At 35.7% G+C, this 26,713-nt stretch overlaps 1 long non-coding RNA gene across 2 annotated transcripts in view; it reads right to left on the bottom strand.

Annotated features, from left to right (window-relative positions):
• Positions 1 to 26,713, bottom strand: part of LOC125281010 (uncharacterized) — a 333,364-nt gene that overhangs the window by 127,011 nt on the left and 179,640 nt on the right. For both annotated transcript variants that reach the window (XR_007187984.2, XR_008958625.1), the window contains exon 3: positions 5,234 to 5,310. This is a non-coding gene — a long non-coding RNA (uncharacterized LOC125281010). The remainder of the gene's footprint in view (positions 1 to 5,233; positions 5,311 to 26,713) is intronic.

Here is a 26,713-nt window from a genome sequence, read left to right as displayed (position 1 = left end):
TTTTCTCTTAAATATATTTAAAACAATGTCCATTGAGAACAATATGCTTGATGAATAGCATCTCACATTAGGCAATAGTATAACAGTTTTAAGAGTGGCTTACAAGCCTGGTCAGGCTGCCTGGGTTTAAATCCCAGCTCTGCGATTTACCAGCTGCATGACCTTAGGCAAGCCTCAGTGTTCCTTACCCTGTGATATGGGTTGATAATTGAAACAACTTCTCAGTGTTTTTGTGAGGATAAAATGACTGATGCAATCTATTCAGTTAAGTGACTAAAACATAGTAGGTATCGATAAATATTTAATGTTATTATTAAGTGAAAAAAATAGCTTTAGATTCACTAGTCCCCACAGAAATGTCTCATCCTACACTATCAAAAAGGTATAGAGAAGAATATTTTTAGCCTGATCCAAAAGATCATATTCTGCCCGTATTTTTCTGAATCCCATTTCTGAAAAAGAAACCATAGCAAGAAGAAGAAAAAGGGATTAAAGCATACTTCAGGGAATAACATACTTTCTCATTACTATTCCTTCTCACTGTTTTCTAATTCAGCCTCTAAGCTGAACTGAAACCCCAACCCTCCTCCAATCTTTTGATCAACTCAGAGTTTAATCCTTTCCATTTTAGCTGGATTTGCACTAAGAAGAGACTGTTGAATTATAGAAGACAACTCAATCTTCACTAAACCTTAATGTCTTTGATTTTTGGTTTTCTTTTCTTTTCTTTTTTTTAATTTCAGGGGATCCTCATGTCAAAATATCTTTCTGGAATTTATGAGAGGATAAAAAGTAATATCCAAAAGAAAGATTGTCTATCAAAAGTGATGCAGAGGTAAGTAAATCTTCATGAACAAAAACAAACTACCCTGCTTTTGTGTTAGATGTAAAATACTGTCATTATCTCTTTATAAGAACCTCACTTTTGACAATGAGGAAATAAAGTACCCAAGAAAACATTTTCCTGACTAGAGCTTTTTATATAAATAAATATATTGCCCCTTTCCTGTCCTTCTCCACCAGTGTTAAACAATGGCCACTTAGAAAGGAAATGATGTCAACACCCTAGTGATAAAAATCAAACTGCACTGGAGAAAACACAGTGAAACACAACAGAAAAAAAAACCACAGCTTTGTAACCTCTGTAGTTTGTCATGGTAACTCCATGAAGAGCAGTCAATTATTAAATTTAAAGCATGCTTCCACTACATCCCCACCTGAGTTTATTATGGTTGTACAGCTTTAATATATTCATTTTCAGCAAAACAACTAAGAAATCCAAAGGAATAGGTAAAAATAAATTGTCTTTGGCAAATAGAAGTTATAGCCTTAAATGGATGTAACTCTCTTTTGATTAAATCTTAAAATTTGACTGGCATCCCAACCCCTTTCATTGCTATCCATTCTGGGAAAGGCTATTTCAGCAGAGTTTACGGAATGATTGTGGGAAATATCTTGAAGACCATTTATCAATTTAATGATACTGAATAAATGCTTGGCAGAACATTCAGACTATGGATAAAAGATAGTATAAAATATGTGAAGAATGATCCCATACCTGTAGCAAATTTGCAGTGTTAGAATTTAATGTGTTGCAAATCAACCTTATTCTCAGGGAAGTGATTTCTCCCGTGGATGTTCTAGTTCTTCCTGAATAAGCATATATCTGGATGACCTGTTTGCCAGCTTGAAGAACCATGAAGGTCAAATATCTCTTTAGTCTTTTAAATTAATGTCTTACTTCCTCTCCAAATCAACTGCTCTTGTGCAAACTATTTCGAAGAATAAACTATTATAATAGTAATAGATTTTATATATTTTGCCATCAGAATTTCTTAATTGATTATTAACCAGATGTGGGGATTATAGGAAGCCCTCCATTATATCTGCATTTAAATATTTAAAGCCTTTTATATAAGTGTTATAACAAAGCAGAGCTAATCCTGGTAGTCATTGCGTCTTTCAGATAAGACAATGATGTCCTGAACTGTTCCTCAGTGCTATGAAGGGAGGAGAAGGATATTGTTTAAAATGGATGGTGTCATCAAATCACCAGAAGCAAGATGCCACAACCCAGTCCAACTCCCATAGCTCCAAAGGAAATGTGAAATGCTTTCCATGCCAGAACTCTCAGTTCTTTATTTCCCCTGATATCAAAGGTCTTATTTTAATCAAAGACCAGGCAGCATGGAGGACTCAGTCACCACCACAATTTGAGAACTCAAGGAAGCAGTAAAGCTGAAAAGATCACCCTATAGGGAGCTCCATGTGCTCCTTTCACAAAACCCTCTTCTTTCTAGCAGTCCCAGGTTGCACAGAGTCTAAAGTCACAAGTTCTCAAGGAAAAAATAGAGTGGAATATTAGTCCTTGAAATGATCTTGTAGATTCCTCAGCTGCCAGAATGTTCTCTATAAAGAGACCAAGGTGCAAAATAATAACAGTAATAATAATACACAATAATTACTTATTCTGTTGTCATATTCCAAGTAGATTTAGTCTATTCAATGAATGAATGAGCAGATTAAATAAAGAAAAAAAAGAAAGGCTTAATCCATGTCTTATTCTGAGACTGAACTCAGTATGTTTTCTAGTTTACTATCTTGCTTTTACTTTCTTGAAGAATTTGTTAAATCAACATTTAATTGTTTAACTATAGTCTCATAGTTAGAAAGAAAGACAAAAAAAGACATCAATATTAGGTTTGTGTCTCAGTTATGGCTGTTAAGTTTCAAATCAGAAAAAATTTGAATCTCAACATAATACCAGAAAAATTGGAAGGGATGAAGACAAGCTCAAAAGGATTCTGAGACAATTAACTCAGGCAAATAAAAAGCTCAACTGCACTGTACCAGTTTTTATTTTCTGAGTATCTTCATTAACTTTATCAATTTTGGGGGTATTCGTAAGGAATCAGCTTGCATGCTGCTATTATGACAAGCCTAGAACCCTGAAATTCTTAGGACAAATTTACTGCATGAATTTCCAGGAGACTTTTTAATTTATCCCTAGAGACTTTAAAATTAAGGAGGGATATTAAGGATGACTTTCAGTTTTTTTTTTTCCTTCCAAAACTACTTGGAAATACTCCTTGGATTATATAAAATTTATTTTTATAATAATCCTGTGGCAACCTGAAACATGGAAATGACATAACTCGAGATAGACTAACTGCTAAAGGAAGGAAGAAAGAAAATAACTATAAAGTGATAGAGCCAAATAATGGAGTCATACAATTCCATGATTTGAGATTCTACTTGAATTTGGAGTCTGATAAACCTGAGCTGAATTGCATTCCAGTTACCGGCCAGCCCTATAGTCTTAATCCTCAGTCTGCATCTATGCCTGTGGATGAGAGGCAAAAATCAGTATATTTGTTGTGTGGATTAATATAACAAAAGAGACTGCCAGATAAAGTGCTAGATTGGCTAAATTGTAGGTACTCAAAAGATAATTTTATTTTATGGACTTTATTATTTTTCTGCTACAGAGACTCTGTCAGTGGGCAAATATCATCTGACCGTGCGTGCGTGAGCATAGACAGTGAAGACAAAGCTGTAGAGCAGCACTCTGAGAACTCGTTTCGCAGGTAATATTTGAAAGATTTTAGGAATTATCTTAGGAATTTACTGGTAGTTATATGAACGAAGGGAAACTGGCATTTCTTCCAAATCAAGCAAACATTCTAATTTTGAAACAAAACACCATGATCAATTCAGACAGAGAGAAAGAAAGAGAGCGTGGGGGAAAAATATATGTAAGGATACATAAGAACCTGGTCAGGTTGCCTCTGGGAAAGAGGAATGGGGGACAGAAAGTGGGAGAAGACATAATTTTCACTTTTTTCTCTGTTATGGATGGAATGTTTGTGTCCCTCCAAAATTCATATGTTGAAAGCCTATCCCCTAATGTGATGGTATTAGGAGGTGAGACCTTGGGAGGTAATTAGGATTAGATGAGTTCATGATGAAGCCCTCATGAATGGAGTTAGTACCCTTACAAGAGTCATGAGAAAACTGGCTTCTCCCTTATGCTCTCTGCCATGTGAGGATACAAAGAGAAGTCAGCAGTCTGCAACCCTTAGGAGGGTTCTCATCAGAACTGGACCATGCTGGGGTGCCTGGGTGGCTCAGTCAGTTAAGCGTCTGCCTTTGGCTCAAGTCATGATCCCAGGATCTTGGATTCGAGCCCCACGTCGGGCTCTCTGCTCAGAGGGAACCTCCTTCTCCCTCTCCCTGCCTTCTCTCTGCCGCTCCCCCCTGCTTGTACTCTCTCTCTCTCTGTATCGAATAAATAAAATCTTAAAAAAAAAAAAAAAAAGAACTGGACCATGTTAGCACCCTGATCTGAGATTTCCAGTCTCTAGATATGTGAGGAATAATGTCTGTTTCTATAAGCCACTCAGTCTATAGTACTTTGTTATAGCAGCTCGAACTGATGAAAAAAATCCTTTTATATATTTGTATTTTGGTATTGTGTGTGTACACACAATTGTGTACAGTTGTATATGCTTTGCTAGGCCTTGGATGGGGAAGTAATGGGAAGAAGTTATAAAAGAGCCTATAGCAATGGGTAAGATACAGAGCTCTCTGTGTCCTAGATTACAATGAGTGGAAAAGACAGAAACATATTTAAACAGCCACATAAGGCATCATGAAATAGATTTTATAAATGCACATAACATTTATAAATGCTATATGATGTGGAAGAAGGAAAGATTTTTTTTGCATGTAGGAATATTTGAGAAGGTGTCTCTTGGGGAAGGTGTTATAAGAAATAATACCTGAAGCATATCTATGGATTGAAAGGACTTTCAGACAATAAAAGCAGCTTGAGTCAAGGGGCAGAGTTTGGAGAGGTCAAGATGTTTAGACTGGTGGGGTGCTAGGCTACCAGAGAAGGGCAGCACATTAGGAGACCCATCAAGAAAGAGCCAAAGCAGATTAGGATTTGAACATCGTGTTAAGGACTCTGAACTTTTTCCTATGAGAAATGGAGAACATTTGAAGATCTTCCACCCAAGTTCACATGTTCAGATGATAACTTTATAAAGGCTGGATTGGCATGAAGGACATGCTGGATTGGCATGAGGGGTATAAAGGCTGGATTGGCATGAGGGACAACTCAGGACAGTGAGACAGGAGGAGGCTGTTGGGAAGGTACACGAACGTTAGCCTCCTTTATATGAAGCATGGCTCTGACTATTAGAACAGAAGTAATAAAAAGTGGGCTCACCTGTAGGGACAACTCTGAAGCAGACACACCCCATGCCTCTTTTCACATATTTTGAATCTGGAATCTTTGTTAACATCCTGAAAAGAAACACATCTGGCATTATTTAAGTGGAGAGGTAATTCAAAAACAACTGCCTGGTTCTGTTAACCAGAATTATGCCAGATGTCATGGCTATTTGAATCAATAAAAAATACCAGTTGAGATGTTGCCCCTTTAAGAGCTTCAGGCTAGACCATTTTCACTATTCACATGAAGATTTTTTTTCCCAATTAAGGATGGATTTCTTTTGAAACTGGGTTTTTGTACAACAAAATATTGTGCAGTAAACTTCCAGGAATAATTTCCTAAGACTAGATTTCATTTATAGCTTTTGATTCTTCATATAAATAAGAGATATTTTTCCAACACAAGAAGCTAAGGGTTACTTCTGGAATTCTTTGGAAAAGTTACACCAGCTAAGTACCTGGCTCACAGCTGAAGAAATGCCTTTGTAGTTTAAGGAAGCTTAAACAGAAGCCTTCACTGCTGATTTGGCGACTGTGTGAAACATCAGAGGAATTTTCCAATGGGGCTTTAAGAGTTTAGCATTTGCTTTAATTAAGAAGATACCTGGGTGTTTAATGGGAACTTTTCAAGCTATTGGAGCAGAACTAGAATAAATGACCCTATTTATTTGGAGAAATAAAGTTAACAGTGTCACAGGTGCTTCATAAAGCAACACATAATTGCAAATGGGAGGTAGGGGAAGTAACAGAAATTTGCATCCAAGAAAATTATATCTATACATGTAGCTGCCTTTCTCTTACCAAGAACTGTCAAAACAATTCGTGCTTACCAAGAAAGACAGAAGGAAACCTATTTTCATAACAGAATACCCGTAGGAATATTCATTTTATTTTGGTGGGAATGAGTTGCATTATCAAGTAGAATTTAAACACTTTCCAGAAATGTAATTTTTCTGCTTATCAAGAAAATCCCGGTATTTGAGTTTTTGTTTAGACTAAGGGCTCTTTACTTAAGAGAGGAAACTTGTATAAACCCTTCAAAACTTGAGTATGCTATGCAAGTCATTTTTTAAAATAAAGGCTGTGATAAACATCTGAGGTCCCTTTAAGAAGTAAGTTAGTGCTAGAAGCTTCTGGGAAGAAATCGTTATAAAAAGAAAAAGCTTGAAGAGCTTTTAAAAGAAGGTAGTTTAGTGCATATTAGCTTTTATGCCAGTTAGCATTGTAAAGGACAGAATTTCTTCCAAAGTAGAGAAATTAGCAGAAATAAAAAACAAACACCTTCCCAGAAAGAAAGCCCTGAGATGTTTGGGTAATCTGGGCAGAGTTGCCTCCTGAAAAGACTTATATACTGAGATGGATATTTCTTTTCTACCTCAGGCCACATGGAGCAAAAAGATGTAAAAATCTGGAAACCCCTGCCAAGTGAGCTAAGAACTAATCAGAAGTCCTAAGGAGGCAACGTAATGCTTTGACTCTGATCAGCTGGGAGTGGCACTTCAAAACCTCCCAAGGAAGTTCAGAGTCTGTTTTCTGTGAGAGGGGTTTCTCTCAAGGTTGTTCCAACGCACCAACGTATTGAGAGTCCATAGTGTGTCTTTGAATGACTCTGAATTTAGGAAAATGCCCTGAATGAGTTAGAACAGGATTTAAATTTGCATTGGTTGGTGAGATTTAAATTGTATTAAATTTTTTTACTCCTATGATATTTGTTCTCAGTATTGCCATTTTATAAGTAAATGAGTAAATGTTTAAAGTGGTAACTTCTGTGTTTTGTTATTTTAACAAAGGCGTTGGGTAGGTAGGAAAGAAATAGAAATAACTAAAAATTTAAGCCTATGGCCAGTGGTGCACGAAAACATATTCAGCACCCCTTTTATCTGGCGGCAGCCACCGTGTTATGCCGTAGAACGTATACAAAAAGTCGCTCAGCCTAATAAGCTCCAATTTACAGAGGACAGAATAATAAGACGTTATTCTGGACAAGGGTAAGAAATGGTAGTTGTAGCTGTTCCGTATCTCCGAAGTACATCAATGTCTGAACTCCAATTTTGGTCATTTCAAGTATTTCATCAAGCTGTAACTTAACCTCAGGGGTTTATCTCTTTGCTTTTAAAGGATTATTCACAAAACTAAGGGACTGCAGCCATTCTGGAATAATCCCATTTGCTCAGGACACATTATGTATAATACCACCTCACTCTTAGGGGCCACTTTTCTTCCAGGCCCTTTTATTGGTATTATATTACCAACCCTCTGAATTTCCCTGTGAGGCATGTATCAGTGGTACCACATAATTTTTGAAATTAAACCACAGAGAAGTTGGAAGTCTGTCCTAAGTTAAGATATATACTATGTAATCGCTGCATATTATTTGTGATATGTCTCTTTCTGTCTCTTTTTTTTTTCTCACTTAGCAAAATGTATAACCAAAGAGACCAGAGGAAAGGGAATAGGCAATCTAATTCATACTGTCACTCAATAGATGGCAAAACCAAATCCTTGCAAATTTCTACACCATTTGCTTTGATTTAGTTTGTCAGGCCATGAAGCAGCATAACAGAATTGCCATGTGAAGAACAACATTCTAAATGTCCATCACCTTGGTAGAATCTAATGAAAATAAAGAGGGAAAAATTTAAACAAACCTTTATTTTTGGTAACTGAACTTGAAATAAACCTCTAATCTTCTTAGAAAAATAAGGTGAATTATTTTGGTTTAGGAAACCTAAACCTACAAGGTTGAATCCAGGTTTTGTCAGTATGGAAGCTTATACAATTGGAGATACCTTTAAATATCGTGAGAAATATATATATACATATATATTTCTCACGATATAAATATATATGTATATATACACATATATACATATTTTTTCCTTGTTTTATGTGTGTGTATATATATATACACACAAAACAAGAAAATTGCAATAAATTTCGAATTTTTCCAAGGTTATAAATACATTTAGCATCAAAATGCCAGAAGAAGCATAATAGTTTTATTAATTTATTGTCTGTGCCTATTTTTTCTCTGTATTCTCTCATATTATAATAATTTTGTACTATTTTCTATAGAGAGAATAGGAAGAGAATTTAGTCTTTGCTTTAGCATTGTTGAACATGACCTTTTCCCCCAATAGTTTAAAGTCTCTCTTAGCTCTACACATTCATTATTACTAATGTTATACAGCTGTCAAATATAGTAGCCCCACTTTATCTGTGGTTTTGCTTTCTGTGGTTTCAGTTACCTGTGGACAACTGTGGTCTAGAAGCAGATGATCCTCCTTCCGACATGTCATTAGAAGGTCAATAGTAGCCTAATACTACGTCACAATGCCTACATCATTCACCTCACTTCATCTCATCATGTTGGCATTTTATCATCTCATATCATCCATCACAAGAGGAAGATGGGTGAGTATAGTACATTTAGATATTTTGAGGGAGAGAGACCACATTCACATAACTTTTATTTAAGTATATTGTTAAAATTGTTCTATTTTATTATCAGTTATTATTATTAATCACTGACTGTACTTAATTTATAAACTAAACTTTATGACAAGTAGATATGTATAGGAAAAAACAAAGTAAGGTTGACCCTTGAACAAAACCTCCACACAGTCAAAAATCTGTGTGTAAATTTTGGCTCCCCAAAAACTTAACTACTAATAGCCTATTGTTCAGCAGAAAACTTACTGATAACATAAACTGTTGATAACACATATTTCCCATGTTATAAATGTCATATATTATATTTTCACAATAAAGTGAGCTAGAGAAAAGAAAATGTTAAGAAAATTATAAAAGAAAATACATTTATAGTACTATACTATAAAAAAATGGACCTGCATAGTTTAAACCCTTCTTGCTCAAGAGCCCATTATTGTATGGGGTTCAGTACTACCTGGTTTCGGGCATCCATTGAGAGTCTTGGAATACATCCCCTGTAAATAAGATGGGACTACTGTTTGGGGAAAATCTCTACCAAGTGTCTTTCATAGAGAACCTTAGGATTTCAGGGTATTTTAAGTTTTGTTATTCAATGTAGTCACCGTGGTCTTTGAATTGATGACAATCAAAGGACCTCTGGCTCTGTCCTTTGAGTCAGGATTAGGATTTCTGGAAAAGCCATCTGTGCAACCAGTCAGTTAGCAATTACTGTACCTGTATAGGAAAGTAACTGTGAACCACATAAATGTATTCCACTAAACCCAAAGTATCCCTAAGATAACTAACTACTCTTTAGCCAGATTCCACACATGTTTGTGGCCACTGCAGTATGGCCTGACATGGGCGGAGGGTGCGAATCAGGATGGAAAGAGATAGCAGTCTTAATCAATTTCAGTTAAAATTTCTTACCATTGTAAATTTCACAAAAATTATTATGACCTTATAAACATTGCTAGGGCTTTTTCTGGCAAGGAGCCTGTATAAGTAAGAGAGCTAAATCATAGTAAATTTGTCTCTGCTAAATTAAACAAATTAAAGAAACTAAAGATTATGTAAAATTTAGAGTACTAATATGAGTAGAAATTAAGATATATTCTGATAAACGTCCTTTCTCCATGAAATAAGTAATTAATGATGTGAGTTGATTTTAAGATTCATTTATTTGAAGGAGAGAAAGAGATTGGAAGAGAGCAAGCAAGCACACAGAGGGAGAGAGAGAAGCAGACTCCTTACTGAGCAGAGAGCCCTATATGGGGCTTGATCCCAGGACCCATGATCCTCGATGCCAGGATCTTGACCTGAGCAGAAGGCAGATGCTGAACCAACTGAGTTACCCAGGCGCCTCTGTGAGTTGATTTTAGTAACATATGTACTACAGCAATCTGAAGTATGAATGGCAATGTTAATACCAAGAAAAGATTTGTATAAACAGAACATAATTGGTTTTTAAAGTTTAGTGGATTCTAATGTAAGGATAGGTTCCCCCAAATCAAATTTTTAATAATGTAAAAGATTTAAAAGACATTACCTACAGCTGAGATTGTGGAACAAATGGCTGATCAGTTAACAGAATGTTTAAATGTTTGGCTAGTATAATGAGAAATCTGAGCACTTTCCAGAATACGAAGGTATTCCTGAGATGGTAAAAAAAAATAAATAAATAAAAAGGTACAAATAGTTATCAAAGGTCTGAATATCTAAGGTAATATTGTCTGAGGACTTCTGACAATGAGATGGCATATACTAAAATTGGTATGGAGATGAAATCTTTTTAGCAGTCATTTATTAAGAAATGACTTCCATGCAGTTTATGACACAGTGGCCTGAAAATCACTACTCCAAAATAAGATTTTGCTCCTTATTTTGTGTGACATGAACATAAGCCTAAACATAGGTCAGATAATTATTTTTACTAAATACTCTCCATTTTGCACTAATCTATGTGTTAGATTCTGAAAGATCATTATTAGTCAGCAGTCTCTAATTTTCTCTTTCCCCCTACCTCCTTTCTTTCCTTCCTCCCTTCCTTCCTTTCTTCCTTTCTTTTTGCATATTGCTCACTAAAAGAACAGTGAACAAGATAGTTAAGTATTTAATTGCTCAGTTTCTTAGTGATAATTTCCTTATTTTGGGGTACTCTTCCCAAAATCCCTAACACTTTATCTCTGCACTACTTTGGACACTAGGCATCTCAATATGGAACGAACGCATAGTGTCAGGAGCATGCCAGCTTTGGGATCGAACAGAACAGGCCCTGAATCTACCATAATGTGACCAAGGGCAAGTTATCTCACCTTTTCAGTGTTCCACTTCCCAGTGGGTTCAACGCTACTTGAAAAGGAATAAAGTAAGAATGTACATGTCCAACATAATGCTTTCTATGCAGCAAGTGCCAACTGAATGAATGAATGGATTTATGTGACTTGTTTTTGTCTGTCTGTATGATAAAAAAAAAAAGTCATCCAAGATACATTGATCTACCCAGCTGTGTCATTTTTATGATATTAAAATGAAGCTTATTCACTGTAGGTCAGCAGGTGTTATGTGACCCCAGGAAACAAACTGAGGGCTTCAGAGGGGAGGGGGCTGGGGGATTGGGATAGGCCGGGGATGGGTATTAAGGAGCACACATATTGCATGGTGCACTGTGTGTTATACGCAAATAATGAATCATGGAACACTACTCAAAAACTAAGGATATACTGTATGGTGACTAACATAACATAATAAAAAATTATTTAAAAAAAAGTTTCTCCTGCATGAATTCAATGCATTATAGTTTTCAGCAGATCAAAATACTGAAAAAGAACTCCCTCTCCCCACCCCTCTTTCTGTTCATCCATCTCTCTATCTCTGTCTTGGTGTCTATTTCTATTGTTTTTTCTCCTGTTTCGAAAGAGAAGGAAGGAGGAAAGTTAATGAGGAGGGGAACAGGGACATAAAAGCTTTTGGTAATTAAGAAGGCAGTTAGAAGGTTTTAATTTATTTTACTTGCCAAACTCTGAACTTATAATAAGGAAAAGAAGTACTGTTCTCTTGGAGATTATTTCCCCCATTAGTTGCCAGGGGTAACGTAATGTCAGAGACAAACAGGAAATTGGTGGGCCACGGGCTTGCTGTCTTTGCCTGGATCTTCTTTCCATGCCACATGTTTACAAATATGCTCTGCTGCCCTTGACAAAAGCAGACACAGACACACAGGGACTTCAAGGCTTTGCATTGTGTGTGTGAAATGGTTTCATTTAAGAGCTCCTGCTGTCAATGCTCAGCCCAGAAGACAGGGAGGGAGTGTCAGTGACTGAAAGCTAGGTTGGGCAGGCGGCTCTATACCCATATATACACATATACCATACATATAAATACACACACACATATATATGGGTGACAAATAGACCCTCAAGATTAGAATTTGGTATGGAAACTTTGGCTTACATGGCTGCAATCTAAGCCAGGAAATACTGAACTTGAATGTTAGTATCTTTGTTTCTTGGAGGCTTCACAGTGGTGCAGGAGGGTGGATCTCATCCCAACAGTCAGTATGGAAATAAAGGACTATTTTGTGAGTACCTGCCAGTCCTGTGACTATTTACTGCTATTTACACAGCAATAGAGAAAGTTCCTCATACAGCATGGGAGGATCAATGCTGTGAGGTTTCTTAATATTTTCTTCTCTTTGGCTCCTCCAATTCAGGAGTCAAGAGTCAGTGGCACAAAAATAAACATTTAAATCAGTTATATCCCACATCCGCTGCCTCAGTATTGTCCCTTTGCATACAGCTATTTAAATCCTTAGAAGATTCTATATAGGTGCTCCTAGGAGAAACACAGAACCACTTTTCCTTTATCAATCCCATGCACCCCCACAGAAATTTCTTCTGTGCTGCTTTAGGCCTAGCCTGACCCTCAGTAGTTGTGAGGCTTGGTGGGATTGGGGAGCTCAGAGGATTAGCAATTCATTCTTTGCCAAAACTCATCTAATATACTGCATTTGTAATAATCCCAGCGAGGTTCATCAGGTCTGTGTTTAGATTCAGGGTAGAGGTGAAGATTTACACTCTTTAATATGAGGATGGAGAAGCTGGGCAGGCAGCTGACAGGGAAGGACGCTCACTACATGTGTGGTCCTATATAAAATTACAACCAGTCTTGAAAGAAGTATTTCAGGGACAACAAAAAGAAATTTCCCCTGATGCCTATAGCTGCTGGACTTGCCTAAAGACTTTATCTTGAATGCATGTATTCATTCAACAAACATTTATTGAGCATGTATTAAATGCTACTCATTGCCCTAGACACTGAAGATATAGCAGTGAGTAAAACAGACAAGGTCCCTATTCTAAAGAAGTGTGGTTCATATCTAATGATTGAACAGTAAAGAATTTGGATTTTTCAGTCATATCTTACTGAGAGTGAATGTATCAGCTCTTTTCCTTAAGGAAGTTTTAGGAGTGGTATAGGCAAGAAATTAAAGTTCTAAAATGTGCCGTGTAAATGTGTGTGTGTGTGTGCACGCGCGCATGCACGCACACATGCATGTGTCTGTGTGTGTTTATGGTAAAAGGAGATCTGAAGTCTAGAGATAATCCATTCCTTACCTGTTATTCTTATCTGACAAAAGCCAAGCAAATAGAGGAGATTGACTTTGGATTCGAGTGAGAATGAATAAAGCAGAACACTGAAGGTGGCAAACTAAATAGGTGTCGAAAGTTTGTAGCTATTTTTTTAAAAGGAAATGTAAGACTCTTATTGAGAAATGCAACCAGAGACCAATTTGCTTCCCTGCTACCTCTCAAATCAATCTCTTAGCCATTCCCCTTTATATGAGAAATCAGGAGACTAAATTACTGGCATGCTAAGATGTGGTTAGAAAAAATAGATGATTTCTATGTTAGACTTGCCCTCTTGTGAAAAGTGAAAGCCCAGCAGAAAGCCTTAAAACTATAAATATCACAGACTCAAGAGGAGTTAATTTAACCCCGCCTATAGCCCCCCACCCTTCCCTCTTATAAATTACACACATATATGAAGTGGAGAAAAAAATCCTTTTTTTTTCAATGGCTGGATAAAATGTGTTTTTGTTTTGTTTTATTTTTGCCTAATTACTTAACACTGAAAATTTTTCCCCAAAGAAGTTTCTAATTAAATATTTAGCTAAAGAAGCATTTTCGAGTAAAGATAACTAATGAATTATATAGGACATGTCTTACTAATTGTTTTTGAACATAAAAAATGAAATTAAACCACTGAAGTTTTTTATTAGAACTAAAGAACATCAGTCCTCTTTTTATATTTATTTTCTGTACCATATACTTGGCATTTTATCATTGGGGTTTGAGATTCATAAGTGTATGGATTATCTTTTTGTTTATTTGTTTCAAATGTTTCCCATGTCTTGACTGTTGAAAAAAAGCATCCATTATAGAAATTTTAAGTTCCCTAAATTGACCTCAACTTCTGTTTCCTTTGCAGTCCCCATAACTTCTGGTACATAGTAAGTACAAAGTCCACATTTGTTGAAGGACTCAAAGTGAATCAAATGGAGTAACTTTGGTGAAACCCATCTGAAGACAGGACAATCAACTAGTTCTAAGTTTCTTCTACACCAAGACTCCCTGGGTCACATTCTTTAATCTCTGGAATTTTAGCCAAGTATAATTATCTGAATCACATAATTAGAGTCAAACATATCACACGGACCTTAAGAAATCCAATCAGTGTTTTATTAATTCTTTAGAAATGTAGAAAGTGTGGCCTATAAATTTTCCAGGTGCTCCCTTTTGGAACTGGAGGTTTATGTAAGTAGGTGTAAAAGGAACTAAAACATCGTTTTAGAACTTAGACTTTGACAACTAACAAATAATTTATGAGAATAAAAAAATAGAATACAAGCCATCCTTTTGTGTTCCAAAGAAAATGCCTTGGAGAGGTTATGAATAAAGAATACCCACTGAGGCAGAAAAATACAAAAGAATGCAGGCTTCAAAATTTCAATAACAATGAACATGTTTTTATGTTGGCTTGCAACTTCTCTGCAGATGTTACTTTGAAAGTTTGGACTTTTGCTAGATCTTAGCATAAAACATGTATCTTTGGTCTGATCACTGAGATTTGGTTAGGGAAGGCCAGCTGGAAATAGCTTCTGGAGACAGACCTTTATGTTTTCCCAAGGTGAACATAATTTTTGTGTTTGGTATAGAAAAGATCTTTTGTAAGCCAACCCACTACAGTAAAATCATGGCATAAATCTGACTGAGTGTTCTCTAGGGAAGCAGTAGAACAAGCAGAATTTAGTTGACATGCTGTTTCTTCTGCCTGCACCTGACACTTACTGATTTCAGCTCATATCTCATCGAGTTTGTACTTGGATTCAGGTAAATCCAAAGTCATAGATCACTGGTCGCCGCACAAAAATGAAATGGTTAGTGCCTGTGTGTATGTTGTGTGTGTGTATGTGTGTGTGTGTATATAAAATCATTTCAATGGAACGAATTGCTATCACAGAATCATTTCTATTTCTTGTAAGGTAATTGGATATTAATTTAGAAAACGTACTAAGAACAACAACAAAAAATGACAGGAAGTATTTTCAGAGAGGAAAATACAAGTGCATGGCCTTACATTCTTACGGGGAGTTCTGATCGAAGGACAATTACTCTGAAGGTCTTGGTTACATCCTCTATTGTCCACTACTGTGAACTTCACATCTAGTACTACCAGTACTATTAATAGAACAAAATAGCAACAACAAAAATAGAAACAGGTGAGCAACCAAAGAAAAACAGACAAGATTTTCATTCAAAAAGATGGGCTTGAATTTCAGCATTTTTATTTACTAACTATGGACTTGTGGGCAAGGTTTTTATATCCATTTTCCCATTCTTATGGAAGAAAGAAAGATGGGGTGCTAATAGTTACTCTTTGTGGTGGAAAGTAAATTTTATTTATGTCACTAACAAGAAAAACAGTTGGTATACTGTTAATCCTTGAACAATGAGGGGGTTAGGGATGCTGAATCACCGCCCCCCCCCCCCATGCAGTAAAAGATCCATGTATTACTTTTGACTCTCCAACATAACTACTAATAGCCTACTATTGACTGGGAGCCTTACCTAACATAAAGAGTCAATTAGCACATGTTTTGTATGTTATATGTATTACATACTGTATTCTTGCAATAAAGTGAACTAGAAAAAATAAGTTAAGAAAATCATAAGAGAGAGAAAATAACACTTATGATACTGTACTGATAGAAAAAAAATCACATATAGGTAGACCTCCACAGTTCAAACACCTGCAGTTTGAGGGTCAACTGTATACTTCTAAAATATTTATTATTTGTTATATATAGGTAGTAGAATAAGATATGAACTTTACCGTGTAAAATATCACAGTCTCATTAATATTTCTAGACCAACATAATCTCTCAAACTCAACTTCAGCATTCTACAATCTACTTCCAAAGAAGATGACAACTAAAGAGTACATCCTGTCATTTCAGAAACATTATTGCTGACATGTTTTTCTAGTGTCATTTAAATTCTTTTTGATTAGGTTTAAATATGATTACATTTGGTATTCTTTCTCATTTCAATAATTCCTCTTCATCTACCTGAAAGCTTTTATGGAAAAAAAACCTACATATAACATTTATATTTTTATAGATGGAGTTCTTTCATCTTTGTCATCTCATATAATGTTCATTGTGACCCTGATAAAGTAGGCAGTGACATGTTGTTATGGGTTGAATTGTGTCCCCTTCAAAAAAAAAAAAAAAATACCAAAGTCCTAACTACCTACATACCCAAGAAAATGACTTTATTTGGGACTAGGATTGTTGCAGATATAATAAATTGAAATAAGGAATATTGGAGTAGAATGGGCATTTAATCCAGCATGATTGGTGACCTCTTAAGAAGATGGCCATGTGAAGACAGAGACTCACAGAGAGAATGCCATGTGATGGCAAAGGCAGAAACTGGAGTTGCATAGCTGCAAGCCAAGGAATGACAAAGATGGCTGGCAAACCACTAGAAGCTAGGAAGAGGCAAGGAAGGATTCCTTTACAAGCGTCAGAGGGAGAATGGCCCTGTTGACACCTTGATTTCAGACTTCTGGTCTCTGGGACTAAGACAATAAATTCGTGTTGTATTAAGACACCCAGTTGGTTGTACTTTGCTGGGGCAGCCCTTAGGGAACTAACAGATGAGTCGTTGACACTAGCTAACATTCACTGAGTGCTAAGTGTGTACCATGCACCAAGAATTCTCATAGTCTATGAGGTATTTCCCAGCATTATTTATATTCTACAGATTAAAAAATTTAGGTTCAGAGAGGTAAATTTGTCGGACCAAATTTATACAAGTAGTTTGTGGCAGAAATTGTTTTAATTCATGAACCTGAGAATAGGAATCATTAGTCCAACTTTGAAGATGATCAAATTGAGAGTGAAAGAGATCAATATATTCTTCATCTTCTGTTTTTAAAGTTGACTATATTCATTTCCTGTGCTCTTTTTCCTGTACCTATTGATCCAAACATTTTCTTTGTTACTTTTTTCTTTCCGTATGTAGACCACATGCCCCTCTTTTATGATACCTTAAACTGAGTAATCTGATAAAACTATGATCAATGGAACATTTAGAGAGAGGATGACCCTGCTATTCATACATATTTTAGTCAATTCAACACTTTATAGGGCCAGTCTTGAATAGCAGATGAGTTTAATGCCTGTTTCTTAATAATATAAAAAATTCTTACTAAATTCTGCATCTGAAACTAATATTACACTGAATGTTAACTAACAATTTAAATAAAAATTTGAAAAAATAAAAAAATTCTTATAAATATGATAATAACTATCATCTATTGAGCACTCCTAAGTATTAAATATTGTATTAGGTTTCTAAATACATGACTTTATTTAAATTTTGCCAATGTCCTACAAGATCATTACTATTGTATTATTTGTAGTGCCAAAGAAGAGCTCCACAAGATAAAAATTTTATTTTATCTTTATAGGTGGGCTTGCCATCTTCTATATACATAGGGAATAAATTCTCAAGGTAAGTAGGGCCATTGGACCACTCAATAAGTCGATAATCATTATAGGATGAGAACTAGAAGCCAGACCTCTTAACTTCTAATGTTGAATTCTTTGAACTGGTAGTTTTAAATTGTTCATCACCTAAAAATTACCCAGAAAGTTTGTTAAAAATATCCAAGACTGAAATCTTTTAGGGCTCAAGAAGCTAAATTTTGTGTTTCCCAGTAAGTTCTTAAGCATTCTAAATCACTAAAACTATGGTCTCAGGGAAAATATATTAGTCACTTAGCTGGAGCCTGAAGAAATAGTCCTGGAGAAGAAAAGTTTTAAAGGATGCGAGAGGAAGAAGAAGGGGAAAAAAGAGAAAACCCCCATTTGCTGCCTTACTAACACTGAAGTATGAATTAAAATGTAAAGAATTTTACATTTTCTAAATTTTAACAATTTTCTAACATATGTTCACCCACTGATCTCAAATTTCCTTTTAAAAATTTGTCAGGGGCACCTGGGTGGTTCAGTTGGTTAAACATCTGACTCTTGATTTCAGCTCACCTCATGATCTCAGGGTCCTGGAATCTCTCTCCCTCTGCCTTTTGCCCCTCCCCCTGCTTGCTTGTGCACATGCTCTCTCTCTCTCAATAAATAAACTCTTCAAAAAAATCTGTGTTAAAACATGGAAATGTAAAAGCAACAAAAGATTACATTGTTTCACATTGATTCTCTAAACAGAGTTGCAACTCAGGTAAGTATGTGGCTTAACACAATGCAGATCGATTGTGGGTAATATGAAAGTTCATTTTAAGTACTCTTCCAGCAATGGAGTCAAGAGGGTGTCTAAGCTACAGTTCATATTCCTCCTTGCTCTCTAAACTGTGCCTGTTCTGACAGTCTGTGAGTTTGTCAAACTGGACTGAAGCAGCAGATCCTCTGTCTCCCACTGAATCTCTGTGCTTCCAATACTCAAGCTTTAATTCTTCATCCCCATGACATTCCATCAGTTTGAAAACTGGGCACACATACAAGATTGATGCTAGAATCCGAGCTGTTTTAGCAGGGGTTGTTGTTGTTGTCGTTGTTGTTGTTTTGATTGCAGTGGGAGGATTTTCATAGATGTTCAGCTCTTAACTCACTTAGCTCTACTTCCTCCTGAAATCTCACTGCTAATTCAACTGTGCGTTGGTCTATTAAAATCACTTCAATTGTATAACAAAGAACATGCTTCAATGATTCTCTTCATCTTATTAACACTATACAACTTTCTCTTACTATTCAACTACATATTTATGTAAAATACAGAGTAAGGATCCTAGCTTGGTTTAGTTACTAATTAGGTAATTAGAGGTGCTCTTGCTCAAACTCTTTCAAATCAGTATGCCTTAATTTCTACAGCTAAAAAATAAGGTGCTTACAGTAAAGGAATTTTAAAGGTCTCTTCTAATGTTAAATACCCATTAGTTCAGATTGGGAACTAACAGTTATATTCTAGAACATTACATTTGACTCTTCTAAACCATGTACTTCTGTATTATGTAAATTTAAGAAAGTATCAAAACTTTATAGAAAATAAGATAAGTTGGTAGACTGATAGATGCGATAAAGCAAATATAGTAAAATGTTAATAATAGGTGGTAAATATACAGGTATTCACTGTAAAATTATTTCAGTTCTTCTCTATTTGAAAAGCTTTGTACTAAATCATTGCAAATGGTATCATTAACATGTATGATATATATATATATATCATATATCATATACATATATACATATGTATGAAATTATATCTTCTAAATACTACAGCTACTCATATCTGGAATTTTCTAAAATAATTATACTCACATACTCTCTAAAATATGTCTTCCCTTATTTTGTCCAGCATGGCAGACTACAATTTTTATTCCTTTAGGTTTTATTCTGTATTTCCAAAGGATTTGAAGCATTCCATGGTGATTCCAGAGCATGTCAAATTCATTGCAGCTGCAAAACAGCTGGTGCAAGCAGCTCACAGTGGCACTCTGAAATGTAGTGAATTGATTATAAGCTGTGACTTGACTATAAACTTTATTTTCATGTTTTAAGATGTTAGAAATAAATATGGGGAATAATAATATTATATTACTTAGTGATTCCTAGCATTAAAAAAATTCAACATCCCATTTGAGCTTGATTAATTTATATGTCTCTTCCTTGATTTATTTTTATGACATATGCAGATCATCTAAGTTAAAGTGAGCTAAATCAAACATTATTTTGTGCATTGCAGTATTTTCTTCTTTGAACGAGAAGTCAAACACAGAGGCATTTCTGTTACTTTTACATAGAACATGGTACAATTTTATCACAAGGAGGTCCTGGAAAAATCTTGTCTTGCCATCTTGAAAACGACACTTTAGATCCAGTGGAAAAATCGATACCTTGCTAGTTTCAAGGCCTCCCAACAGGAATGGCCATGGCATAGCCTGAAGAGGGTAAACTGTGGGTGTGGTAATATCCAGAAAGAGGGGCTATTCTGCACAATGAGGTAGAAATGCTAGGCAAGAGTACTGGGGATACCAGCACAAGTGAAAACAAAGCCCAGGAGATACAGTGTGACCCCACAGCAAGTGACCGTATCTAGAAAGCAGGAAAAAATGTCTGATGCAGCGGATCAACTGAAATGAATTTCAGAGACACATTCCCGGGGACATGCTTGACTACCTGGAACATGTAGGAATGGGGTTTCTAGCAATATTAGATGCCACTAAGAGCCAATGATCTACGGCATATGCATGCGCACACACGATCCACATGGGCCTCTGTCTATATTTCTAACATTTACAACCAATCTTTTTTTATTTCGAAGCTGATGTAATATATGGTCACTTGTGGTTAAGTCCCTGACTAAGGCCAAAACCTCTTCTTTCCTTACCTCAATCCTGTGTCTCTTCCATATCTTCCATAGTTCTCTATGTGTCCTATGAATCTACACTTACACTTGTCCCTGGTGGTCCACAGGACACTACAATTCCTTGTTTTGTAGTTGATATCTCTCACAATTGGTTCAACTCCTTCACATGTCGTCAAAGTTAGGTGGACAGATATTACGCAAATGTTTTTCTTGCTCTTGCTGTTTGATTTCCATTTGCTACTGCCTAGATGTGCCCACTGCAAGAACTGCAGAAGATATGCTATCCTTAAATATTGTCCTGCCACCAAAACCTGTTTATCTTACTAATGTCGTCTATTCAGTGGGGAAAGGTTACTAGTTGTCTTTCACTTAAAGTGTAAAAACTTATCTGGAGCTGTTCGTTGTCTGTTTTTTCAAAATACCTTACTTTCTTCCAATTATAATAAGCATTTATAGTTGAAAAGTGTCTGCTTGCAACAAAATAGTGTCTCCCTACAGCTTTGTTATTAAACAGTCAAAGCTACTATGCACATATATTACATTTGTAATATGTACATAATGTACATAGGGTACATTACACATACCTGATCTGAGTTGACCCTGGCAATATTCCTGTGAGAAAGGTAAGTGGGCACAATAAGTGTTAATCATTTCCATTTTAGAGTTGGAGATCAGAGAGACCTGTGACTTTTCCAAGATTACCTCAAAACAGTGACTTAGAGGGATTAAGTACTGGGCTCACAAAGGATGTGAGTAGTTGGTTCTGACCAACTCCTTCCTGCTGTTAAGGAATGAAGGCTTGAGAAGAGAATAACCACCATTTTTGACCTTATTATTCATATGGTGAAAGGTGACAGCCTGAACTTACAGCCATATATTTGGCATTGCTTTGAGAATTCTCCTACTGGTTGACCCAAGGCTCCTCACTAGAATTCATTAGAATGTTTGTCTTTCTAGGTTAATAAAGACAACTCAGGAGGAGGTGGGCAGCTATTGATGTGTAATAATCAGTTTTAATTCCAAAACAAAGACTGATCCCTCCTTAGCACAGTCCTCTCCCATGTTACCTCTGAGAATATGGCAACTCTATTCTTATAATTGCTCAGGTCAGGGTTCTTGAAGCTATTCTTCATTCTTTACCTTATGTTGCACTACATGCTTAGTCTTCAGCAAACCTTGAAAACATATTCACAATCTTACCAGTTTTACCACTTTCATACCACATACTTCCTCCAAACCAATAATTATTGGAATGGCCTCCTAACTGATATCTATGTCTCACCTTGATCTTCTTTAGTCTGTTCCCACACAGTGGCCATAGGGATTATGTTAAAACAATGGTCAGATCATATTTCTCCTCTGCACCAAATCATGCAAGGATCTCACATATCACATAGAAGTCAAAATTCTTACATGGCTTGAAGCCTATGGATTATCTGTCTCCTCCCATTTACCTCTCCAAATTTATCTCCTGTTACTCTCTCTCTCTCTCACTCTATCCAGCTACAATTGCCACCTCTCTTCCTCTAATGTGCAAATACATTTCTGTCTCGAAACTTCTGTACTCACCATTCCTTCTGCCTATAACCCTGTTGCCCCAGAGAACTGTGTAGTCAGTTATGTGATGTGTTCCCCCCTCCTATTTCTGTCTCTGTGTTTCTTATAGGGACACCAGTCATACAGGATTAACGGCCCTCTCCACTCAAGTATGGCTACATCTTATCTAATTACATCTGCATCAACCATATTTCCAAATAAGTTCACGTTCTGGGTACTAGGATTTATGACTTCAATATATTTTGGGAGGGACACCATTCAATCCATAATATTCACTAACATTAAAAGCCTTATAATATTAAAAGTAAGTCCCTAACATTCCCCGCCTATTTTTAAGATGAGTACACTTCATTTGTGCCACAGTCCAAGCGTTCCTCAGTTCAACATGTAAGCACATCTACAAGCATTTCTTACACCATCTTGGCTTATTCATCGAGTCACAATAGGTCTACAGGAGAAGGCTGGCAAAATCTAGTAGAAGGATCATGCTTCCATTCAGTCAAAAGTTAAACTGTGAATTAATTTAGGATTTAGGATATGTAAGGAGATAGCTTTAATCTATTTTTCTGAGCCATTTCTAGATTTAATAGAATATCATTCTACCTAATTGGTAGGGTAAAAATTTCAAACACCATGAAGGGCTGTGTATCTGAAGTTCACGGTGCCTTTGATAGGTAGACTTTAGGATATTCTGTGTACTTCTTGAAACTGTATGAAGCATGTTTGTGTGTGTGCGCATAAATGTACTTTCCTGGGAGAGCATTCCTAGTTTCCCTCAGAGTTAAGTGAGTCATCATGCTTCCAAATAGGAGAACCACTGACCTAGAATAGATAAATCAAGATGGCTCCAGGAAAAATAATGAATGTTGGCAAGGGCATCTCTCCATGACTTACTCCTCAATTTTCTATCTTTAACTCTTTCTCTTGGAGGTGCCCGTATTCCTTAAAACTTTTAATTTTAGTACAAAACTAGAGCCTATTGTTTTTTTTCACCCTAAGCTTTGTAACTTTTCAACCAGTTTTCCTGTTTTACATCATGTCTGTCCCATTACTCATTTCCTCATAGCCAAAACTCTGCTTTGCAAAAAATGGTTAGATTTCTGATAACTAAATCTGTAATAAAATTTAATGATTGACACTAAGCCAGTATTATATTTCATTCATCAAATATTTGGCTGGCCTTATGTTCTATTTAGACATTGTACTAGGAAATAGAGATATAAAAGATAAATTTTTAAAGGCTTTTTTTCATTTCAAAGAGCCTACAATTTGTACAGTGTTTTAAAAACCCTAACATACATATGAATCACCGGGAATCATGTTTAAAATGCAGATCCTGCACCGATGAAGCAGAGGAATTCTGAGATTCTAGATTTCAAATAAGTTATCAGATGATGCTTATGCTGGTAGTCTGCAGATGACATTTCATAGAGCAAGTGTTCTGTGCAGTCTTTCTCAACCAGTTCTGGAAGGAAATACGTCCTAACGCCTTAATCATCCATTTTATGTAATAAATTAATTCCACTTCATTGTCTCTAGAATGCGCTAGTAACATATCTTCCTTGAGAGAATTGAGGAATTAGTCTTTAAAATAAAATGTCTTCTGTGTTCAAGTGGACACCTGTATCAGTTAGGATTGGATTTAGATTTAAGCAACCGAAGTCTGTTCAGGTACTTAGAAAAATAAAGGTTATTTATTTCAGACAGCCAGAAGTCAGGGCTCCAAGGAACTTTCTCCTTTTTTCCTTCAGTTATTCTCAGCATATCCAGGTAGGTGCTTACAGATGGTGTCTCAAGGTTGTGAGATGGCTGCTGCCTCAGAAAGCACACATCTGCTTGCCCGGTGGAAGCAGGAAGAAATGGGTAAGGAAAAGCCAAAGGATAGTTTATAAATGTCCTTTTTTAAAAGTTTCTCAACAGGTAAGCACAGTGACTTCAAACTAATCTTTTTGTGTATAACTGGGTAATATGGTCATTCCTAACTGGAAGTGAGAGTGAGAACACGAGTATTTGGACTCCAGCTTTGGAGCTTCTGTGGTAACAGAACGTAAGAAAGAGGCTGCAAATGGCTTTGGAGTAGTCAGGCCATACTATTTGCTCCACTCGTGGAATTAAAATATCATAAGTAAAATAAGAATTATGCATGCTAAAATTTAAAACAATAATATAGAGCCAAAATTCTTGTAAAATGTCCAAGTTTCCTAGAACTTCAAAGTTATTACATCAGACATTGATCGTTCTGATTACATGTAGATTTGGTTGTGCCTGTACCATCCACTCGATGCAAGTAGAAGTGCATTTCCCCACTTGGCTTTCCCTAAGTAATTTCCTTAGTTTTACAAATTAGTTTGTAAATAGAAATAATACCTTAATACACATATGAACATGTACGTTTCACTTTTTATCTATAAAATACCAAGCTTTTCCATAAAAACATAAAATTGTGGGGGTGCCTGAGTGGTGCCTACATAGCCAACACTTGGTTTCAGCTCAGGTCATGATCTCAGGGTCCTGAAATAGAGCCCCAAGTCAGACCCCACTTAAGATTCTCTCTACCTTTCCCTCTGCCCCTCCTCCCTGCTCTCTCTCTTTCAAATCAGTAAATAAATCTTTAAGAAAAACATGAAGTTGTAAACAATCTTAGTATCCTACGTTAGTTATAAGCAAACAAACGATTTTGAACAGATTATTTAAATATAGCTTTCTTCTCCATTTTAAAATCAGATTCTAGTATATACAGTTAGTTGTCTGTCTAATTAAAACAAAAAACTCCATAAAAAGATGCAGTGAAGAGTAGAGAAGTAATAACAATATCTTCTACTATGTCTTAGAACCTTTACATATTTTAATACCATTAACCCTCTCAGCAACCAACTGAGGTCTTCACATTTTTTATTTTCTAATGGGGAAACTGAAGTTCAAAGAAGTAACTGCTGAAGATCACACAGCTATAAAATGTTGGAGCTTGATTTGAAGCCAAGTGTGTTTAAGCTTTCTACTCCCTCTCTCTCTTAGAAGGCACGTGTAGAACTTACTATCTTACTCTGCTTATTAATTACCTCAATGTCACTCATGATGTGTATGTAAAAATAGTAAGGATTTATTATTTGCATCTATTCTCTTTTTTATTTAGAACTGAATTTAACAATTAAAAAATTCATCAAGTGAGACTTGTTGGACATAAGAAATGCCTATATTTTAATGCTCTGATATTAGTAATAAAAATTAAAGAGAGAAGAAAGAAAAGAGCAGAGGCATTAGGTAAATGTAGAAAGATGTGGTGTCCTATAGTTAAGTGTCTTTTATGGTTTGTCTCCCTCTCTGATTTCATCTTATTTTATTTTTCCCTTATGGTCCTCTGTTTTGTCTCTTAAATTCCACATATGAGTGAAATCATATGATAATTGTCTTTCTCCGATTGACTTACTTCACTTAGCATAACAAACTGAGGGTTCTTGGAGGGGATGTGGTTGGGCTTTGGGGGATGGGGTAACTGGTTGATGGGCATTAAAGAGGGCATGTGATGTAATGGGCACTGGGTGTTATATGTAATTGATGAATAACTGAACTCTACCTCTGAAACTAATGATACACTGTATATTAATTGAATTTAAATAAAATTTTAAAAAATTAAAAAATTAAATACCAAGATTAAAAGAAAAAAGGAAAGATGTGGGTGAAATGCAAAGAAGAAAATTCAAATAATAATTAATTGCCACCTCTATGATATAATAAATAAATTGGCATTTTACTTACAAAGTAACCAAGACAGTAGAGCTTAATAAAAATGAGCGATCAGCATTTCATGCATTTTATATAGTAAATGAAATAAAATATTTAAACACATGTAAAACTATATTTATGGCTTCAGGTATCATATATGGAGGAAATAATAATTCCAATTACACAGATTTAAATTTTCTATATTTTAAGAATGTATCTCTATAATATAAATTGCTCTAAAATTAAGAAAAAAAATTTTTTAAAACAAGATCATTTTTTTTTCATTCATAACACAAGGAATTATCAAGCACTATATTCCAGTCCCTGGGCCAGGCCCTAAGCATGTACTGAGATATACAAAACCCTGGTCCCAGTCTAGTGGGGTGGGAGTTGAGAAAACAGCAACTCAAGCACAATGTGATAAATACATAGGGTGCTAGGGATGAAACAGAAAAACAGAGTTGTTTGAATCACTTTGAGCCTGAAAAATGAATAAGTCATTTTTTAAAAGTCCATTCCAAATGAATAAAATGTAAGTTTTAAATCTATAAGAAGGTAAAATCCAGGCTTCCAGAAAACTTTCCACTCAGAAATGAATCATGTTGGAAGAATACAAATACCAAGGCTAGCTCTAAATGAGTTAAAAGATGGTGCATTAAAAACAAACAAACAAGAAGAATGAAGTGGTTTGGGTAGTTAAGAGAAAAGATAATCATTTTATGGTTTCAAAGCTTTTCAACTTTAAAAGAGACAGTATAGATAGTTACATACAAATTACATATATATAGAGAGAGAGAGAAAGATAAAGAGATTTA

Source organism: Ursus arctos, unplaced genomic scaffold (assembly GCF_023065955.2).
Source record: "Ursus arctos isolate Adak ecotype North America unplaced genomic scaffold, UrsArc2.0 scaffold_11, whole genome shotgun sequence".
In the NCBI taxonomy this organism is placed as follows: Eukaryota; Metazoa; Chordata; class Mammalia; order Carnivora; family Ursidae; genus Ursus; species Ursus arctos.
Note: the sequence above shows the minus strand (reverse complement) of the source record. Positions and strands in the feature narration are given on the sequence as shown.